A 9,687-nucleotide genomic window follows, 5' to 3' on the forward strand; every position below is an offset into this window, starting at 1 on the left:
TAAGCTTCTTGAGCAGATACATCTCTCAAAGCTAAAGAGAATCCTTGGTGCAAGCACTGGACTACAACATTTCAAAGTAAGTAGGCACTTGCTCAGGGAGGAAGTTAGTATAATATGGAAGTTGAAGGAGATACTTATAAGGGAAATAGAAAATAGAAGAGATCCAAAGGTGTACTCTTTTTGCAGATCTCACCCTGCTTTGAATTCCAGTGCTGTTCTGCTAACTCCCCCGCCTTCATGCCAATCCATCCAAGATCTCATCTTGTCCTTGGTATTCAGCAGTGCCAGGCTCCAGGACAACTGTGAAGTAGATATTGCCTGGCTAATTAGGATGTGTGTGTGTGTGTGTGTGCGCGCACGCGCGTGTGTGTGTCTACACATATATGTTCAGGTAAATTTCAATGGCTGTTAAGAAATATAATCTTGTTTATTTTCTGTCCTAAATTTTTATTGTAAGTCAGAGTGGCGAGATTTTAAAACTGCCTCCTCTTGTGTAACAGAAGGAATAACTTACACTGCATATCCTTTTGCCATATGTTGTTTCTTTTGAACCTTGACAAACCTAACCATATAAGGAGAGTGGGTATATTTCCCCCCATTTAGAAAAGTAAAATCCTGCAGTTCGGAGAGGTTATGTAGCTTGTCCAAGCAAGTTCGTGTAGTGTGGAAGACTCTGGCTTCTGATGATGTGCCCCTGGGTTCTCCACCTGCTGGCTCTCTAATAATAATTGTAGGATGGTCTCATTCAGCTTCGTGTGAAGAGACGAAGACTATTTACTCATTTTCTCCCTCACGATTTTCTCTCGTCTCTCTTCCTGCCTATCTTCTGCTGTTCTGTTCCCTGTTGTTTTCTCAGTATACCAAAGGAATGAAGAACAATGTTCAAATTAAAACTTTGTTACATTTTTAAGCTGATTTTGGAGCATTTGGCCTAACGATTCAAGATACTATTTATTTATTTCACCATTTTACCATTACGGACATTGTTTTGAAAAAACACAGCTCTGGATGATATGGATAGAAATCACTCACCAGTATCTGTGAGATGAAAATCACCCTCATTAAGACTGCTGAAGAGTAAATAATATTCTATCTGCTGCATTTATTTGACTTTTGCTGCCTGGTATTGTAAAGGAGAATTTTAGAGGAATTCCTAAAAACAATAGAAAAATTACCATGAATAAGACAGTATTGAACAGCGGGGGGAGCTGAAATGGTGAGGGAGGAGTTGTACAGACAGGCATGGGAGGTCAGCTCTGAGCCACCCAGTAGCCACTAACCACGTGAACTATTAGAATTTTAAATAAAACTATATTAAAAATTTATTATTTAAGCACACTGGGCCCATTTTGCTTGCTCGATAGTGCCATGTGCCTAGTTACTACCATATTGGATAGTGCACATAAAAAAAACATGTCTCTTGCTGCATAAATGTAATTGTATCATGCTGCTCTAGGCAGATGAGCAAAGTCCCTCATAGCATGTCAAAGTCATTTAAATATGGGAAGAACAATGAGCCATCCCTAAGGATTTCTTCCTCCTTCCCACCCTTCCTCTCTTCCTGTCTTCCTCCCTTGGCCCCTTCCTCCCCTTCTCTTTTTCTTCCAACAAATATTTAGAGAGCAATTACAATGAGCCTGGCACTCTTCAAGCATTGGGGCTACAGTGATAAACAAGAAAAGATGTGGCTCCTGCCCTCAGACAAGTGACCATCTAGTAAGGGATTTAGACAGTCGAAAACTGGCAATTATGATCCAGGATGATAGGTGCTAGGTGCTCCCAACCTGGTTTCAGACCTCAGGTTAAACAGAAAAAGAGATGTCAGAAAGCTAAGACTAGGAAGATTAGTACAAGATATCCAGGTATAGAAGGGCAAGGAAAAAGAAGGAATAAGTGTGTTCCAGATAGATCAGTAGAATAGAAGAAAGAGAGAACAGGATACACTCCAGAAACAGAGAGAAATTGAAGATGACGAGTATATAGTGCAAGCAAAGAAGAAGAAAGAAAAGTTACATTTTGTTTACAGTTTAACCCTCGGGTCTCATCGCATTTGAGAAAGCTTTAACTCTCGTGAAAGGTGGAGAAAAGGATATTCTTTTGGAAGAGAGGCTTTCCAAAGGTAAGTGATCTTACATCATGTATTCTGCTTCTTTGTAGAATAGGTTCTACACCCCTTTCAGATTGTGGGCATAGAAAGCTGTACCTCTACCCCCTGGCTATCATTAACTAACTATGGGTGAAAAAGGGGCCACATACTAAGCCTGCAAGCTCAGGGGAGGGCATCATGGTGGACCCTACAAACTCAGAGACCAAAAGTAAACACATAAGATGGTCTGAAGATGAAAATTCCTAACTGAGAGTGGGTCATGCAGGTAATTATGTCCTAGGCCTATAGCTTCCTTGACCAAGGTCAATCTTTACCTTAAGTGAGTCTGTCTATTGTCTTTTTGCATCTAGATAATACACTTTTGAAATGTCAGAGTAATTTTCTTTACAAGACTCTTCAGGGCACAATCACTGTAGCAGAGCATCAGACCACAGCATCCTACATTGTTCCCCTATTCCCCAATTCCCCACAACTATATATGCTGTAAATGTTAATTATTAACTATCCTGTACACACCAATGTAAATGAGGTATGTATCTCTCCTTTTAACTTTTTATTCAATCCCAGAGATTTTCCCACTTTGCTTTCTCCCACCCCCTTAATCTGCCATGTGGAGGAAACCAAAATTTTGCCACTCTGGAGCTGCTTTTGGGATACCGATTTTAAGCTGTTTATTAAGAAATAAGACTCAGAAAGAAACTTTGGCTTTCCCCACTTTCTTACCCAAGAGATACAGATAGAAATACCTGCTTCAGGAAGGAAATCTTAGGATGTTCACCTGAGCCTAATTTGAATTAAGTATGGTGAATAAGAGAGCTTCAGGCATGGTCTTATTAGCTAGGTACCCTCTGTGTCTCATTGTTTAAGTTGCCCAGCAAAAATTTGCCTGCCATGTGTGTTCCCTCTTCCTCAACTACTTGTAAACTACTCATTCTCATTTCTGAAATCTAATATACCATCCCCCCACCCTTTCTACTATGTCCAAAAATGTCATATATACCCAATGTTGCCTTGCTGTCTTTGGCATTTTCATGCTTATGTGAATTCCCCATGTGCATGCATTAAAACTTTAATTTTCTTCTGTTAATCTGTCTCTGTTACTTTGATTATTAGCCCAGTAGAAGAACTTAGAAGGTGAGAGTAAAAGTATTAATTTTTTTTAGCCCCCACATATATAACCCTCTTTTGTCTCCTGCTTTGATTCTAATAAATAAAATAAGCTGCAAAACTGCCATTTTCCAGAGCATTTTCTCAATGTGTTGAGATTTTGCTTCCCAGAAATCGTTGTCAGTTTAGCTCAAATAAACTTATAAAAATTCTCTACAGTTCCTTACGTCAACATAACTAACTAAGTAACTCTCTCTCTTTCTCGCTCCCCACCTTCTATCTCTTTCTTCCTTACTCCTGCAGTGGGGAAGTTATATACAACTCAAGGCTGCCTAGGGACAAAATCATACAGTATAAAAAGTATGATCTATGGAGTCAGACAGACTTTGTTTTAAATCTTAGCTACACTAATTCTATTGGTTTGGTCCATGTTGCTGAAAAAATTACTGAACTAAAGGGGGTTTGTTTGCCTGCATGCATCAAAGCTAAATAAGACACAAACAGGAGTCTGCTGCAAAGAAAGTAAAGGTTTATTTAAGAAAATGGCCCCAAGCCTGGAGACACAGGTGAGCTGGTGCTCAAAGATCTGGTTCCCCGATGGCCTCTAGGGGGTAGGTTATATAGGGAAAAATCATTAGTCGTGGTAGCTAAGAGAGTTGGGGTTATGGGCTGTACTGATAGGTCAGAGTTGAGGTAAGGGTAATTAATCATTTCTTCAGGTCTTGAGGAAAGTTTTAAGGTCTTTCCTGGGGTCCTTCTGTCTGTTCTAATGGGAAAGTAGCCAGGGTTTTTTTCTACCTTAGGCCCAAGGACTGAAATATAACTTAGGTCAAGATGTTATCTTTACCTTGACAAAGGTCCAGATTGTGTGACCATTAGTCAGGTCTGGGCTGCTGTCTTCTGCTGCCTCCAGGGTTACTGATTATCTGAGGGAAAAGCTAGGTCTCTGAGGGGTATAGAGAGAGGTCAGGGGGATATGATTTCTAGAGCTAGGCTATAAAAAGTAAAGTCAATCAAATTCATAAGGCCTTTAATTTTGAAAGAAAACAATCAATAACTATTTATTAGATTAACGACTACATGAATTCTTTTTTCTCAGCCTCGATTTTCTCATCTGTCAAGAGAAAAAATAAAATAAAAATAGTACTTACCCATAGAACTGTTGGGAATATTAAATCAGATCATAGAAAGCACCTAGAACATAGACATTTGATAAATGACTTTCTCATTTTGCCTTCCAGTTGTGCTTGCCCCTAGGAAAGAATAAACATAGTGATACGGAGAAAGAAAATGGAACCCCAAAAGGAAAAATTGAGCCCAGCCCTTTCAGTGTTCCTCAGCTTCTTCACTAGTGTTCCTCCAACGTCAATATAAAGCCCCAAAGTACAAAATCTCTGATGATGTTTAGTTCCTGTAAGTGCTCTTAACATTCTCTGCTATGTTCAGCACAGAAAGTTTGGCCAGAATCCCTCATTCAGTAAAATAATTAACGTGGCAGTCTCTTTAAGTGTTGCTATAGTAGTTACCGTGGTGATGAAATGAAAATGCAATTTGAGTAATTCATAATACATAACCGTTCCCAGAAAATACAAAAGGAATACTTTTAGTATAACTGAATCATTTTGGTGATGTCTCAGGGCAACCTGTTACTCACTTGAATGATTCAGACAAAAGGCTCTAATGAATAGAAGATTAGACTGTTTGCATTCGCAACTAAATGTACCAAATACATTCCTAATGTGTTAATTAACATTTTCTCCAAATGCAAAGAAAAACATTCCTTCTGAGAAGACAGGTAAGAATCTGATTGTAGTGCAGACTCAGCTGGCATTCAATAAAAGTCTTTGGAAAAATGAATTAAGTAACCACAACATTCAAAAAAGAAAACTCTAAAATTCTGAGTTATAGACAAGGTCATTTCTGATAAATAATAAAATAAAGAGTGGCCATTTTTAAGGTATTCTAATATCATATCATATGCTTCTCTTCAAGATTAGAAGATTTTCAAACATCCTTTTGAAAAATTGGACCATTTGTATAACAATAGAAAGGAATGAACAAAATATTATCTGGGGAAATGATAAATATAAAAATATAACCCCAAAGTCTCACATTGCTCCCGCAGGCCCTGTATCTCCCAAGGTCCCACAGCTGGTCCATTTTTCCTTCTAAATGCCTCAATATTATCTTTACTTTCAAAGAGCTCTGGGTCTCTGAAATGACTTAGGTTAGAGAAATAGAAAAGAAATTGTGACTCTCATGGGCCTTCCAATCAGATCTCTGTTCACCAGCTTTGAAGTTTGTTGGTTTTCTGCTCTTGTCAATACAAATCAGGTAGGACCTTAGTGTACTCTATATCTGTTGTAGGCCTAGATATCCAATGACCAAGTGAAAATTGTTTAAGTCCCTGTGGATCAGACTATTCTGATTGTGATGGCGGAAAGATGCTGTATGGCACATATATAGCTATGCTTTTTGTTATTACCTAATGTTACTTGGTTTTTTGCCACCTCAGAATTCCCTCATCCACATTGAAATCAAGGGGTTCATTGAACTTTTGTGCCTCTCACCAACATTTCTTTCATCTGCAAATATGTTGTTCGTCCCCTTGCCATTGTACTTCTCAAGGTATTGGTGAAACAGTTTCTAGCCCTTTCTAGGAGATAATTGGGGAATGAATATGGTTGGTCACATTGCACATGACAAAGCTACTCCAGAAATTCTATTTTTAATCTTTGTATTCCTTTCTCTCCTTTAGTCCAAAGGACTAATGGCATTTCACATTAATATTATGTGAATAACATATATTGTTCAGGTTGCATTAACCAGCTGAGTAAAGAATTAGAACTACTCTCACCTGTTTAACTAGTGTGTTTAATGTAGAATCTCTAGCACCGATATCAATAAATTCAGGTTGATCCATCCGGGACCAGGCCCTCTTAGAATCCATTTCCACACATATTCTCAAGATCCTAGCAGATATAAATTAGTGGAGTTCTAGAGATGTTTGTGTATAAGCCTTCTTGTACTTTTCTTCCTTGACTTGACCTTGGAGACAAAGAGGTAAAGAGAGTGAAATGAGAAGAATTGGCTTCCTTGGGAAGGTAACTCCTGTAAGTGAGAGAGGACAGTGTCTTCAAGGAAGGGAAGATGGATTTCTTGACAGAGAGGAGGCTGACAGAGGATGCTCAATGGGAGGTGAGGATTCAGGGTACTCCAAGTTTCTCCAAACCTCCTGTATATTCCCAGAATACCGCCATTCCCAGAACAATGGCAATGAACTCGATAGATAGATTTTTCTGAGCTACCTTGCAGCAATAGAAAAAAGATTCTTTTAGCTTGATCATAAATAATCCCTGGGTTTCAATCAGTGTCTTTATCTGAGAATTTTGAGAATTGTTATTCTCTTTTGCTGAGCTTTCCAAGAAAGTGATAGACCAATATCTCACTCTGTCGTCCTTGATTTCTATGTTCCTTTCACTTTTATATGGAAGTGGCAACTCGATCTTAGAAAGACTTTTCTTCATTGGGCATTACCTCATTCCAGGTAAACAGGAATTATAATTTAAATGGCTGACTTATTACATTCTAGGGTCTTCCTGATTCCCATGCAAATGGAATTCTCCCTGACTTCAGGCCCATATCGTCCACATAGCCAATCTCAGGCTTTTCCTCTGCCATTTCTTTGAGGCCACGTGTGATGCTAGTTTTGGTATTAGTCAGGATTCTGGATTGCAAGCAACAGAAACTGACCTGAATAACTAAAGCAGAAAAGAAACTTACGGGAAAGCATTAATGAGGAGGTTGGAGAACCCGTTAGAGAGTGAGCTGGAGCTGAAGGAAGCCACCTCACACCCAGAGACAGCCTTATTATGATGCTGCAAAAGGCACTGCCAGCACTGTTGGTCACTGCTGCTTTGCCTTAATCCTTAACACTGCTGCTGGACATTCTCCACAGTCTCCGTAACAAATAGTGTCATGACAGACTCTCTACCTTCGCATCAGTTCTTCAGATTCGAAAAGCTAGACATGACAACCCAAATGGTTTAGCCTTCCACCGAGACTGACATATTGAGAACGGACATATCCTGCCAAATAGGAAGGGCTCTTTGCTGTTGCATATATACCCCTTCCTAACATCCCATTTCCCACCAAAGACAAAAAGCTTGCATCGTAAGTTATCTGCAGACTTTATGGTTCCTCCACTGGCATTTAGACAGAATTTCTGCCCAAAACAGGAAAATATTTGAACATTTTGCCTTATACTCCCAGATGATACTAATACTAATATTGATTTGTCACATAGTATGTACATGGGGGGAAAGGCAGCAGAAACTTGCCTCAGCTCCTAAAAGATATGTCATAAACTCCTTGAGGAGAGAAGCTGCCTTGTGTTAATATCTTTATAACTTGGTGCTTGAAACATGTAGGCACTCGATGTATATTTGTTAAATCAATAAATGAATGAATGAATGCTAGACATGTAAGGCTATTATCTTTTTAAAATGAACATTGGGATTTGCATCCTACTGTAGATCCCCTAAGCCACTGCAGTAGAGCCTCCAGTCTTAGATTAGCTACCTGCATAAAAACCACCTGGTGTACAGGTTAAAATGCAGATTCCTGAGATGTACCCCAGACCTAAACTAAATCCTAGTAATTATGGGTGAGGCTCAGGAACTTACATTTTAAAGAAGCACTCCAAGTTATTCCCATGCACAGTAAATTTGAAAGCTAATGCTCTTTGTGGGGGTTATTACTAGTGGCTGGAGTTTAAGGATTCTAGTTAGCAGAAATTAATGAGAGTGGTGGGAATAAAACTTTATAAAGCCTCATTTATAAAGCTTTGGTATTTATTTCAACAGCCAACGTGCGTCTCCTAGAAGATAAGTTTATCCTACTGCATACTTAGTATTATGTTAAAAGAAAGCTTATAAGTGAGAAGGAAAGTAAAAACTCAGTTATATCTTTTTAATGAGGATATTATTCTCATTTCTCTTGCTTGCCCAAGCTGTAATCTGAAACAAAAGAATGGAGAAAACAAGTCGAAAGATAAATAAAGCTATTTTGGCCACCTCTCAGCTAACCATGTTAACAAGCTCTCTTCAGTTCGGAGTAGGGAGGGTGAGAGTGGGCGAGCTACAGTGAAAACATTACAGAAGTGTTCTTTGGTATGACCAATCCACACAGTCACTAGTATAAGACCTTCAAAAGTACAGATTGATCTTCTGATGTAAAAATAAAGCTTTTCTCCACCTTTGGAATGGCAGTTCTTCTACAAATGTATGTCAAGTATACTCTTGGTTTCTCAACAGAAATAAAAGAAAAAGGGCACTTACCTGGCTGGGGAGACACCGTGGTCATGAAGGTGGTTTGCCCATGGCAAGGCTTATCTATTGCACTCCTGATCTGCTGACTCCTGCAGTTTCCTCAAGTGTGAAAAACTTGACCGCATAATTTGTGGTTATGGGCACTGCATTCATGCTCTCCCCTTGTAAGAAAAAAGAAAAGAAAAAGGAAAAGGTCAATCTCATATTTATGTCGTATTACTTTCCCACCTACAGAACACTCTTCGATGCATCAGCTCATCTGAGCGTCACATCTCTACCTTGTCAGAAAGGTATGCCCATTTTACGGAGTTGGTAAAAAAAGAAAACAAAACTGAAGAGTTTTTTTTTTAAATTCCCACAACTAATTGGGGCTGTAAAATAAGTTTGACTTTTAAATATATATATTTTGTATGAATTAATAGTATATTAAAACATTGACATTTATAGAATCTCTGTTGAAATATAAAATTTTAATTTACAGAATTGTATTTCATATTCACTACTTTTTCAATTTAATAAATGTACTTTCAAAATTCCATTTATTGTTGATTAAGTCTTATATCACTCTGCTGTGGAGTCATGACTGAAAAGACCTGATTCTTGCTTTGAAGAAGATCACTTAGAGTAGAGAACAGACACTCACATCCAGGGTATGCACTGACATATTTACTCAATAAATATTTTTTGAGACCCTACTATGGGCCAGGTATCAAAAGAATGATTGAAAGATGACTAAGAGTTTCTCAGGTGGTAAAAACATGTGTGCAAGAATGTGTGTGTGCGTGCACATGTTTGTGTGTGTGTGTGTGTGTGTGTGTGTGTGTGAATGTGTGTGAGATAATGGAGGTGGTAGAGGTAGATATAAGGGGACATTTGGAATGCCAAAAAATAAAATAAAATAAAAAATACTGATCTTGCTCAATCTCTTCATTATAGATCACAAGTTCTTTCCTCTCCAGAATGTCCTCTATATAATTTTCTAAAGAAATATGAACAAATATGAAAGAAAGTAAAATCTGCCACCACTGCCATCAATTTCAAACCTTAATATGTATAATTAAGAAGAGCAATACCATATGATTTCATGTATATGTGGAATCTAAGGAACAAAAAGAACAAACAAATCAAAAACAGATTCACAAA

General features: G+C 38.3%; 1 long non-coding RNA gene and 1 other non-coding gene across 3 annotated transcripts in view; one reads left to right on the forward strand and one right to left on the reverse strand.

The window, feature by feature from the left end:
• Positions 1-5,165: 5,165 nt before the first annotated feature.
• Positions 5,166-9,687, reverse strand: part of LOC111740782 — a 16,629-nt gene continuing 12,107 nt past the window's right edge. For both annotated transcript variants that reach the window (XR_002780744.1, XR_002780743.1), the window contains 2 exons: positions 8,554-8,705; positions 5,166-6,262 (listed from right to left, as the gene is read on the reverse strand). This is a non-coding gene — a long non-coding RNA (uncharacterized LOC111740782). The remainder of the gene's footprint in view (positions 6,263-8,553; positions 8,706-9,687) is intronic.
• LOC111740810 lies at positions 8,546-8,708 on the forward strand. The gene has a single exon (XR_002780756.1). It is a non-coding gene; the product is annotated as a U1 spliceosomal RNA (small nuclear RNA).

Source organism: Pteropus vampyrus, unplaced genomic scaffold (assembly GCF_000151845.1).
Source record: "Pteropus vampyrus isolate Shadow unplaced genomic scaffold, Pvam_2.0 Scaffold68, whole genome shotgun sequence".
NCBI lineage: Eukaryota > Metazoa > Chordata > Mammalia > Chiroptera > Pteropodidae > Pteropus > Pteropus vampyrus.